The sequence below is a fragment of the Hypomesus transpacificus genome, chromosome 11 (assembly GCF_021917145.1).
Source record: "Hypomesus transpacificus isolate Combined female chromosome 11, fHypTra1, whole genome shotgun sequence".
NCBI lineage: Eukaryota > Metazoa > Chordata > Actinopteri > Osmeriformes > Osmeridae > Hypomesus > Hypomesus transpacificus.
In genome coordinates, this window is record NC_061070.1 from 8,401,061 (window position 1) to 8,412,534 (window position 11,474).

Consider the following 11,474-nt stretch of genomic DNA (forward strand, 5'->3'; position numbering starts at 1 on the left):
AGAGGAGTTTAGGACATGGAGAAGAAAAGTTATGAAGGAGGGGGAGATGGTTTGAAAGAGAGGGGAGGGGATAGGATCAAGGGGACAGGAGGTGGGGCGATGAGAGAGAATGAGGTCAGAGATCCCTGCCTCGGACAGAGGAGAGAAAGAGTTTAGACATTTAGTTGGGTCAGTCGTGGAGGGTGAGAGGGTAGGAAAGGTGGGTTTAAGGAACCGACTGCTAATGTCAGCGACTTTTTTCTCAAAGAAGGAGGAGAAGTTGTCTGCTGTCAGGGTGGGGGAGGTGGGTTAAGAAGGGTGGAGAAGGTAGAAAAAAGCTTGTGGGGGTTTGAAGCAGAGTTAATTTTGTTCAGAAAGTAGAGGGTTTTAGCACCAGTTATGTGAGAAGATAAAGATTTAAGGAGGGAGTGATACTTATCAAGGTCCAGACCGTCTTTGGACTTGCGCCATCTCCTCTCAGCTGCCCTAAGGGTGGACCGCTCTTCACGAATAACATCCGTAAGCCACGGGCAGGAGGGAGAAGATTGCGCAGGCCTGGTTGACAGGGGACAGAGAGAGTCAAGTGATGCAGTTAGATTGGTTAACAAGGAGTCGTGGCAGTGTTAGTGGGGTGGGACGAGAACTCGTCAATGGGAGGGAGGGAGGATGTTACAATAGAGGAGAAATGGGAGGGGGATAGGGAGCGGAGGTTGAGGCGGAAAGTTACAAGGGGAGGGGACGTAGGAGGGGTTGGAGGGAGAGAGACAGAGAATTGGATAAAGTCGTCAGGGCTATTTAGCTACTTTCTACAATGACCCTAATTATGTAAACAAAGGCCAGGGTCTCACGCAGCGGCAAGTACCCTGAACTCGATCTCTAGCTAGCTACTTTACTTAACGGCCTGGATAACTGCTGTCTATCAGCCCTGCCCAGACACAAGATTTAGCAAAAACACACAATACAATACTACAAGTTGAAGTCACTTACTTAGTCAGGAGACAGTCACGATGTACACTCAGTAAAACACTATTCGCTCAGTTGTATGACTCAGTTGTATGACTTACAGTTCTCAAGGAAGCACACACGCAATCTCAACTGCGGTGTGAAGCGCATGTCCCTGCTATTCTCTGACGTGCACTCTTAACAATTTCTGATACTGTCACCGTGGCGGCAGAAATGTAGGTGGCAGGCCACAAAATCAACATAGAGGAAACTGCTGTATTCAGTGTTGGACAGTCACTACTTGTAGCTTAGCTAGTAACTTAGTATTTTGGTGGTTGCTTCACTATTTCCTGAATTAGTGGCGTTTTTAGACCCTTTGTAGGGGTGCTCAAGCAAATTTAATCTCATCACCCCTAAAAATAATAATAATAAAAAAAAAATATTGGGTGTGCTTTGCCTTCGGCTAAGGCACAACCATTGTTATCTCACATATATATTATTATTATTATTTTCCCACCCCTAAAACTTTGTCAATATTTGGACTACATACACAATGCCCTCAGTCCTGCAGAGTAGGAGTGTACCTGGATCACAAGGCAGGTACTCTGTCCTTCTACAGTGTCGTCTCTGACTCAGTTACCCTCCTCCACAGAGTCCAGACCACCTTCACCCAAACACTCTACGCTGGGTTTGGGATGGGTAACGGTGGTACCAGTGCAGAGATTATGAAGCTGTGGTAGAGGGTCTTGTAGAGGAGTGAGACCTTCATACAATCATACAGAACCCTGTCATTGTTTTAATTGGTTTATAATCATTGTTTTTTTGTTGTATAATTTCTGCTATTTCACCTTGATGATTGTATATGATCATTTAGTCTTGGCTCTACTGGACACTAGAAATCACTGTCTACTTCCTGTCCTGCTACTCGGTAAATAGAGTTTTAACTCTAAGTCGGGACTGCACCCGATTACATCAAGTCTCTCCTGCAGCCTTACACCCCCACCCGTCACCTACGGTCTTCTTCAGACAACCGCGCCTGGTGGTCCCACCGCTCAAGACCGCCCGGTCCCAACACAAGCTCTTCTCCTGTATGGCCCCCCAGTGGTGGAATCAACTCCCCACCTCCATCAGAGACACTGACTGTCTCTCCACCTTCAAGAAAAGGCTCAAGACGCACTTGTTCCGGGAGTACAACGGTACTTAAGAATGGTTTGCTTGACCCGATGTTAGTTTCCTCAAGAATCACAATGACTCTTGCTTAGAGACTTGTTACTCTTGTGGTTAGTGGTAACTGATTTATATTTTTGTACTCGCTGTGATACATTTGTTTTTATTGTTGCTTGTTTTTCTACAGGTACACTTGCACTTAGCGGTTCATGTTGTTTAATTGTAACTTGTTTAACTACATACTCTTCCCTTTGGCACTTATTTTGGTTGTTCACAATATGTGCTTCATGTTTTGGCTACTCGCAATGTTTTGGGGCTATCTTGTTGTTATTATCAGTGACCTATGCACTTTGTAAAGCTCTCTCTCTTGGAAGTCGCTTTGGATAAAAGCGTCTGTTAAATGAATAAATGTAAATGTAAACTAACGATGTGTTGTAATGTTTGGGTACATGTGCTACTCACTATTTAGATAGAAGTGTTTATAACTGCTGTTGTTTAAGTGATCAGTTCATAGTTCTCTCTCTGCTACTTTGAACTCATGCTGGTGGTTATAATGACCTGAACAGCTGCATAAAGACATGTGAAGCTGAAAGACATCTCTCATTATTTAGACTGTAGAAGAAGGATGTGTGCTTCTAACACATCTATAGTCTTTGGTCTATCTCCATCTCTTTCTCTCCATCTCTATCTCTCTTCCTCTCTCTATTTACATTTAATCATTTAGCAGACACTCCTATCCAGAGCGACTTACAGTAAGTACAGGGACATTCCCCCCAAGGCAAGTAGGGTGAAGTGCCTTGCCCAAGGACACAACGTCATTTGGCACGGCGGGGAATCGATCCGGCAACCTTCTGATTCCTAACCCAACTCTCTCACCGCTCAGCCATCTGACTCCTTCTATTTCCATCTCACCCTTCATCTCTCAATGCAATGTTGCACTTTCCCCACTTAATGGAAGTGCAATCACAGGTTAACTGGACTGGATGATTTCTCTCTGGAAATCCAATTTCTGAAAATTGAATTGAATGAAAATATGCATGCATGCCTTTCTTTGCAGCCCTTTTACCGTTCTGGTGCCACCTGGTGTTTTAAATATGAAACTGCATCTCGAGTGTTTGTATCATTAGGTAAGTTCGACATGGACTTTGGCTGCATGAAACGCTGCGAGAGTAGCCGCTTGCAGTCGGGGAGGAGTTAAAAACAGCTATGTAAAGTGTCGGACATTCCAGCTTCTCGTGGTTTGCTGCGTTGATGTCATGTCCGATCAAGCGCTGTTTGCTTACGTTATTTACAATTAAACTTAATATTTCCGTAAGTGAAGAAACGGACTAAAACCCTTTCTTAGACACATTTTCTATTCAATTGAACTATTTGGTCCGGATTTGAGCATTGGCGAAACTGAAGGTGTCAGACTAATTACAAAACATGCGTCGAAGTAGTCGTGTGTGAGTCTGGCCAATCATTAAATAGCTACTTCACCAACTTCACGGAGCTGTTTTTAACTCCTCCCCGACGGCAAGCTTCTACTCTCGCCGGTCGTTTCATCACTTAAAAGTTTTTTATCCACGGTTACTTGAGCTCTAAATCAATGTAATTTGTCATACGTAAAGTGAAGTTTCCCTACGTTTTAACATTTGAGACCTAATGTTTTTAAAGATCAAAGCTATGTTGCAGTCCTAACACTTATGAAGGTAAGTGCTAGGCTAGTTTCTGACGTTGTATCCACGATTTGCGACTTTTGCTTGGGTTTAAACTAATTTCGGTACTAGCTAGCTCGATTGTGTTGTTAGCTAGATTAAGTGGTTGTCTTTATTAATGGGGATATTTTAGCACGTTGTGGAAAGCATATGTAATATGATTTAATGTTATGTAGATGCACAGTCTTCTGAGTCTCAAGCTACTTACTCCAGTTTTGTGAACTTTAATATGATCGCCCTCGTGGCAGCATAAAGATAGCTGTGTTCTGTATTGTTGCTCAAAAACGTTCCGTCATTTCTTTTTCGTTGTAGCCTAACTATCTGTTTTTAAATTGAAAATGAGACACATGCAATATAGTATAATAATATTATTGGATTTAAAACGTTGTAATTCCAATCCAGTAATTTTATTGTTAATTTACATGTAATGCTTATTATAGGCTATTATTATTTTGAAGAAAACCAAATTACTATGAGGAGTTGTATGCCAGAGATAACGTATTTATCACAGTGTTGTGTTTCTCCAGTAAAAGAGAAATCGGAGAAACATACACCTCTCACCAAATAATCAACATTACATATGCAAAGTGGACAATATGACAGACAAAAGAGTTCCTTCATGTGAAAGGTGAGTTCTCATTGGAACTGTTTCTTCCAGATTCCCTACTGGCCAATTATACTTGATCATGGGCGGAGACTAGACAAAGAAGACGCCTTAACGGTGCGTTCACACTGCAGACTTTTTTTTACCGCTCAGCACCGCCGGCCTTCCCACAGTGCACCACGCTCCGGGGCGTGTCAGACAGATTCATTTAGAGCTGTAGTTCTCTTAAATCACTGTTGTAGTTCGTATAATGTCATGGCAAATGTGCGGACAAAATACAACTTTTACACACATTAAGCAAAAATCCGACACGCATTCTAGATCTGACATGATCTTATCTACAGCACTCAATAGGTTTTTCCACACTTTTTTTAGGCTGAGTGAAAGATTAAATGCCACCCTCACTCTATGGAACGGGTCTTGTTCCAGCTGGAAAAAAAGATGCATCCGACATAAACGTTGACATGTGTAACCTTTTATTATATTACAAGAAATCTCTGCAAATCAATCGCTAGATTATGACTTGCCACTACACATTCAGTGTATGGATAGCGAGTGGCTGCCAGCCAGCATTTCAGCGTTGAATGTCAATCGTGTGCCGGGTGAGCTAGCTAGACTATGCAGCTAGCACAGAAGAAAGTTACGTAATGTGAAGAAACTGAATTTAAGTAGACAATACAACACACCAGGGACGCCGACAACCTCAGCAACCCTGCGCCAGGCATAATTTTTTGTTTATGTCTCTGTAATCGAACATAGACGTATCATACAATACTGGGTATGAAGACACACATACGATGAGTTGCTCTTCCATCTTGAAATTGTCAAACCTAGAAATGTTTACCATGACCAACCGTTGCTACGTTACAAGAAACAAGAAACCAACCCGATTGGCCATCGCTGGCGTTTTCACGCTCGTCATTTACATAAAGTTCAGAAAAATCCAACTTTCGCCGCCCCGCTCGCCTTCCCACAATACCCTACGCGAGCGTCGACGCCCCGCTCGCCTTCCCATAATGCCCTACGCGGGCGTCAACGCCTGGTTACATTGAAAATGAATTGGAAGCCGACGCCCCGCTCTGCCCGCCCCGCTGCAGTGTGAACCCACCGTAAGGCTCCAGAGAGACTACAGAGACTCAACCAGAGAGACTACAGAAACTTGAGCGGAGAGTCAACCAGAGAGAAACTCAACCAGAAACAGCAGTAACCAGACAGAGGATCAACTACAGAGAAAACATCTTCCAGAGACTAGATATAGGATCCAGAGAGAGCTGAATTATGAAGACACCTCACTGTGATACATGTGGGAAAAGCTTTGTCATATCCAATAACCTTAAAAAGCACATGAAGATCCACACTGGAGAGAAGCCCTACAGCTGTGACCTTTGTGATAAAACCTTTAGCCATGCTAACAGTTTTTAAAATTCACAGCAGAATCCACACTGGAGAGAGACGCTACAGCTGTGACCTCTGTGGCAAAACCTTTAGCCAGGCTAACAATTTCACAATTCACCACAGAATCCACACTGGAGAGAAGCCCTACAGCTGTGACCTTTGTCATAAAACCTTAAGCAGTGGTAACGGTCTAACAGTTCACCGCAGAGTCCACACTGGAGAGAAGCCCTACAGCTGTGAACTCTGTGATAAAACCTTTAGCCATGCCAACAGTTTCACAGTACACCGCAGAACCCACACTGGAGAGAAGCCCTACAGCTGTGCCTCTGTGATAAAGCCTTTAGCAGTGGTAACAGTTTAACGGTTCACCGCAGAATCCACACTGGAGAGAAGCACTACTGTGACCTCTGTGGTAAAACCTTTAGCAGTGGTAGCGGTTTCACAGTTCACAGCATGATCCACACTGGAGAGAAGCCCCACAGCTGTGACCTCTGTGACTATTCAGCTAAAACAAGAAGCCATCTGAAGTGTCACCTGCATGTCCACAATAGAAAAACCCCAAAGCAGTGATGTCTGGGCCCAAACTGTCCCAGTAGTAGTACTGTATAGGCTCGTTTGTTGCATATTTCTGTGAAACTTGCTAAATAAACATTAGCTAGCTACACTGTGTACCCTCAAAGTTAAATATCTAATACTTGTTTGGCCAATTTGATGGTGGAAAAAAGTTAAACCCTTTTAGTTATGGAGCGGAATATAGCTAGATAGCGCTAGTTCTTGGTGGGGGGGGGATTCAGTTTTTTCCACTTATCACCAGAATGGTCATCACTTTTAAACAAAATGTTTTTTTATTGCCCACATAATTATGTATATATTTGTAATAAAAGTGGTTGAAAAAAAAAAGAAGTACAAACAGAGAATATATATTTTTTTTAAATGCAGTTTGAAATCTTCTTGATAAAGGATGATTTTCCTCAAATAATCACGCATACATTTATGTAATTAGAAAGCACTTCTCTTCAATATGATATAAACAGGGCAAGTGTATGATTTAATACGATAATGAATGAAAATAAGAATGCATGCCTATCATTAGGGTTTGGTACCCAAACCCAGTTCCACTATGGAACCGGTTCCTACGCAACAGGTAGGAATCGGACCGGATTAGAATGCACATTTCGGTTCCTCATTCGGTTCTATTTAATGTGTCGACTAAAATATTTTCCCTCTGTCGCTCCAAAACTGACGTACAAATATCACACTTTCTCTGTAGTCTACCATTAGATGGCTACCGTAAATGTAGGCTACTTTCAAAATGCCCTATTTTCCCTCTGGACCTCAGTCGTTCCAGGACTTTTCTGTGTGGAGTTTACATGTTCTCCCCACACCTGCGTGGCTTTCTTCCGGGTACTCCGGTTTCTCCCACCATCATAAAGACATTGCATCGTATGAATGTTGGTGAATGAATGTTGGTTGTGGTCAGAGGGCGCTGATTGCAACTTATATTTTACTTTATTGTATATTTTATTTTAAATTGTATTCCACTTAGTATTGCTAGTTTATGTATCCTTAGTATAGTTAGACCATATATCTAAATTTAAGATTCCTATATGTTTATTGTATGCACCTTCCTGCCAAAGCAAATTCCTTGTCTGTGCAAACTTTCATGGCGAATAAATCCCTTTCTGATTCTGATTGGTAGCCACACTTCTGTCAGTCTGTCCCAGGGCAGCTGTGGCTACAGTTGTAGCTTACCATCACCGGTATGACTTAAAAACACTACCAACTGATGGAGCAGTTAGCGCTCGTCACCAGTCTTTCAGGGGAATGCATGAACAGTTAACATGCCCGATCTGAGAGTCCAACATGTGTGAAGCTGCGGCAAACCAAAAGACAAGCAGGCGGGTCGTCTTACAAGCACAGCGATTGGCAAAGTGCTGATTTGTTGATCCAAAAAAGGTCACGGCATCAAGTGTAACCGGTGTAGTCTGCATTGATTTATGGTGTGTGTGAGAACCACTATTTGATGACATCCCCCCTCCAACAATACCCCATTTCTCCCCTCCTCTCTCCTTCTTCCACTCTCTCTGCCTTCACCTCATCCCTCATTCTACCCTTTCTCCCCTGCACTCTTCTGCTTCTCCCTCCCTCCTGCTCTCCTCTTCCTCTTCTTCCTCTTTTATAAAAGAATAAGACAAACACCCCCCTTGCATACAAACACACCTGTGTGGGCAAAGATGTGTGAGCAGATGAGACCACTTGGGATCAATAAGAATGGTGCACAATGTTAATTGCGAAAAAGTCATTGGGAAATTGGGAAACTGTCAACATTCTCAACACAAACTTGACCAAACTATATGTATCTAAAAACTTTAGAAAAGCTGGTGTTTTATCTAATTTTTGTACTGAAGTACTGAAGTAAAGTGGCAGTGTACTATTAATGTGACACACAATAATTGGAAATGTCACAACCCTAAACACAAATAGCTTAGCAATTACAAGGGAGGTATAAACTAAATGCAAATGTTTTTAATGTATGTATTAATACAAAAAGTATTAATAGCTCCATTATAAATTTCAGAGTGGGAAATGGCTGCGGTGGTTGTTGAAGTGACAGATCCTCTCTGTCTTCGAAGTCAGGTCAGGAAGCAAGCGGCTGCCTCTATTGGTGAATCTCGCAGCTACAACAGAACGCCTTGGAAAGAGCTGCAGAGATCCTGCGGAAGAATCCTTTAATGGACTTTTTCTTCTTCTGTTTCTCTACGCTGGAGGACTCAGCAGGATCTGGGCCTGGTCAGGGAACACCATCACACAACAGGAGATGATGTCACACATAACCAGCACTGTCCATTTACTTGAAAAGAGCGTGTGTGTGTGTGTGTGACAATATATCATGATCTCACTTCCACAGTTGAGGGGAGTAACTGAGTTAGTCTTCTTCTGTCCTTTGGCAGCAGCACTCTGTGTGACCTTGGTGACAGCATTGGTCTTCTTTCTCATCTGGGATGGAAGTGAGACCAAAGACAAACATAGTTCCTTAAAATTATTAAGTGTTTTACATTATGTTGACGGGAAATAAATGAGCAAAGTCTAGTTCAGGCATGGCACTCTGGCAGCGCGCGTCATCCACTCATTAACTACACCTGTGTTAGCCTGCTCAAGCCCATTGAGCTACGTCCGATTAGGCGGCATTCAAAGGCTGCGCAGATACACACACACACTCACCCCCGGTTGCTGTATGATCTGTGCTGCTGCCAACCTCCACCCTCCCCTTCTCCCCCTTGTCATCTGTATGTTCTATCCATCAGGGGGATTATATCTCTATCTGCTCCCTGCCTCATATTCTATGTATGTATGTTGCTCGCTAATGCTGCTCGCTAAGGTAGGGACTGGGTCTCCTAGATACATACACTGCCAAAGTCAAACCTATTTCCATGTCTATGGTTATCAATAAATGCTCAAATTTAATACGTGAGTGTCTTGACTGAACTACATTAACTGTAACTATATATCTAATGTGATGGGATGGGTGTAGCTATGTGGTAGAGCATTTGGTTGTGGATCAAGATGTCAGAGGTTCAAATCCTCCGTGTGCGGCTTTGAATAAAGAAATCTGCTAAATAACTACATCTACTGTTTACTACTCATACATAATGTATTCTTCAAATGCATACATTGAACCCTTTCTTGTCCTAGACTGCGTTCAGGTCACGTCTACCCAGTGCCAGTGTGTGTGGAGTTGTTTTCAGCTTACAAAGGTGAACCATCTTTGGAGGCCGGAGGGTTTGGTCTTTCTTAGATGGTCCAGATTGTCCCCATCTGGGCAGAGGTCCAAAGCCATGGAGCTCCTGGAGATGGAGGAGCTGATGGAGGTTTGGGAGTGCCAAGAGGAGGATAAATCAGAGGTGGAGGAAGAGGAGGAGTGGCAGAACCGGGAGGTGGAGGATAAATCAGAGGTGGAGGAAGAGGAGGAGTGGCAGAACCGGGAGGTGGAGGAGGATAAGTCAGAGGTGGAGGAAGAGGAGGAGTGGCAGAACCGGGAGGTGGAGGCGGATGAGGAGCTATCGTCAGAGAGCTCAGATCCGTCATCTATCCTCACATTTGTTCTTAAGCTGGAGCTTCCATTGGCCTTTTCCAAGCCAGCAGAGTCCTGAGCATTCTCCTTCCCCTCACAACCTGTTTCAAAACGGACGGTAACATCCGACACAGCAGGAGCGCGCCATTCCTCGGCGTGGCGGCAGATCACCGTGGCGATGGTCTGGGCCAGGCAGCAAATGGCTCCCGCTTCTCCGTGGCGAGCAGAGCGGAGCAGGGCCCTGCTACTGTTAGAGCTGAGTGACAGCTTAGCGTAGCCCGCCTCCAACATGGCCTCAAGGGCGTCTGTGCCACTGAAGAACGGGCTCTGGGGCTGGTGATCCAGGATGAGGCCGATCCCGTCTTGGGTCCAAAGAATCCTTCCCACTTCCTGAAGGAGAGTAGCCTCTAGCTTCGAGGGGGTGGGGGCGCTGGTGGTCGAGGGGGACTCCTGGAGGGCTAGGTGTACCATCAGCCCGTGCAGGAGGTCCCGCAGGGTCTGGTGGTGCAGGGCACTGGGCCCGGAGGTTGTCCAAACCTTCTCCTGGATCCGAACCTCCCCGGGCTGGAGGGAGGGGGTCTCAGAGGGCCTTGGGGGCAACCAGGAAATGATGATGTCAGCCTTCTCCGACTGGGAAACTTCCTGGTTGGTGAAGCCTAAACTCAACTCTGGGTTGGGACTTCCTGTTGTCCCTTCCTGGTCAGTGGCTTCAGAAGAGGAGCTGCGAAGGAGATCCGCCAGCCTGGCCATGGCCTCAGCATCAAGGCCTAGCGCAACAAAACACACTCACACTTTTAAGTATCTTATTATTATTATAGCTATTACCTATACTTTTCTTTAAACAGTGATTGACTTTGATCGCTAACATTAATATTATAGTTATTAACTCTACCTACACTGTCATTCAGCAGTACTGTAACACTTACAACTCTAGTTATACAGTGTTACTAGTTGCCCAAACACCTGAATTCCCTTCGGGGTCAAAATAGTGATTGAGTAAAAAGAGTCTCTACCTTTGTTGACTATGGCCATGGCTTTTTCTGGGTTATTGCAGGTAAAGTGAAGGACATCTCCCAGCTTTACGGTTAACACCTCAGATATGGCCTCCAGTGCCCCCCTCTGGTCCTGGCTGGCAGAGGAAGATGGCCGCAGCCTACTCTGTGAGCTGTTTCGACCAACAATCCCTTGGCTGGGGCCCGGCGTAAACTTGATGGACCAGTCCAGACACGAGTCGCTGCTGTCACTGTCGTCTGACGATGCATTGCTGCCGGAGTCGGCCCTGTCCTCCTTCCACAACCATTTGAGGTGATCGTTCATCGCGACACGTTTGTCCGGAAGAAAGATGACCAGGCCAAGGAAGTTCTCCATCAGCTGTTTGAATGCCAAGTGGAGGAAGTTGTACATCAGAGGACTGAAGAGCTCCCAATCCAAGCACTGCTTTGCCTCCAGGTTCTGGACGTTGGGCTGGGAGTGACAGAGGCATGACGAGGGAAATCGTCCCATCTGTGTCTCCGGGAGCAGATGATATAGGTGAATAATCAGCTCCTCGGAGAAGCAGTCGATCCTCGCCTGCAACACCCTCGTACCCGTGCTTTGGGACACCAGCAGGCGGTCCAGG

At 44.8% G+C, this 11,474-nt stretch overlaps 1 long non-coding RNA gene across 1 annotated transcript; it reads left to right on the top strand.

Moving 5' to 3' along the window:
- The first annotated feature begins 3,405 nt into the window (after positions 1–3,405).
- On the top strand, positions 3,406–9,305 carry LOC124473811. Its single transcript, XR_006956740.1, has 3 exons — positions 3,406–3,779; positions 4,444–4,506; positions 8,363–9,305. It is a non-coding gene; the product is annotated as an uncharacterized LOC124473811 (long non-coding RNA).
- Positions 9,306–11,474: the final 2,169 nt, after the last annotated feature.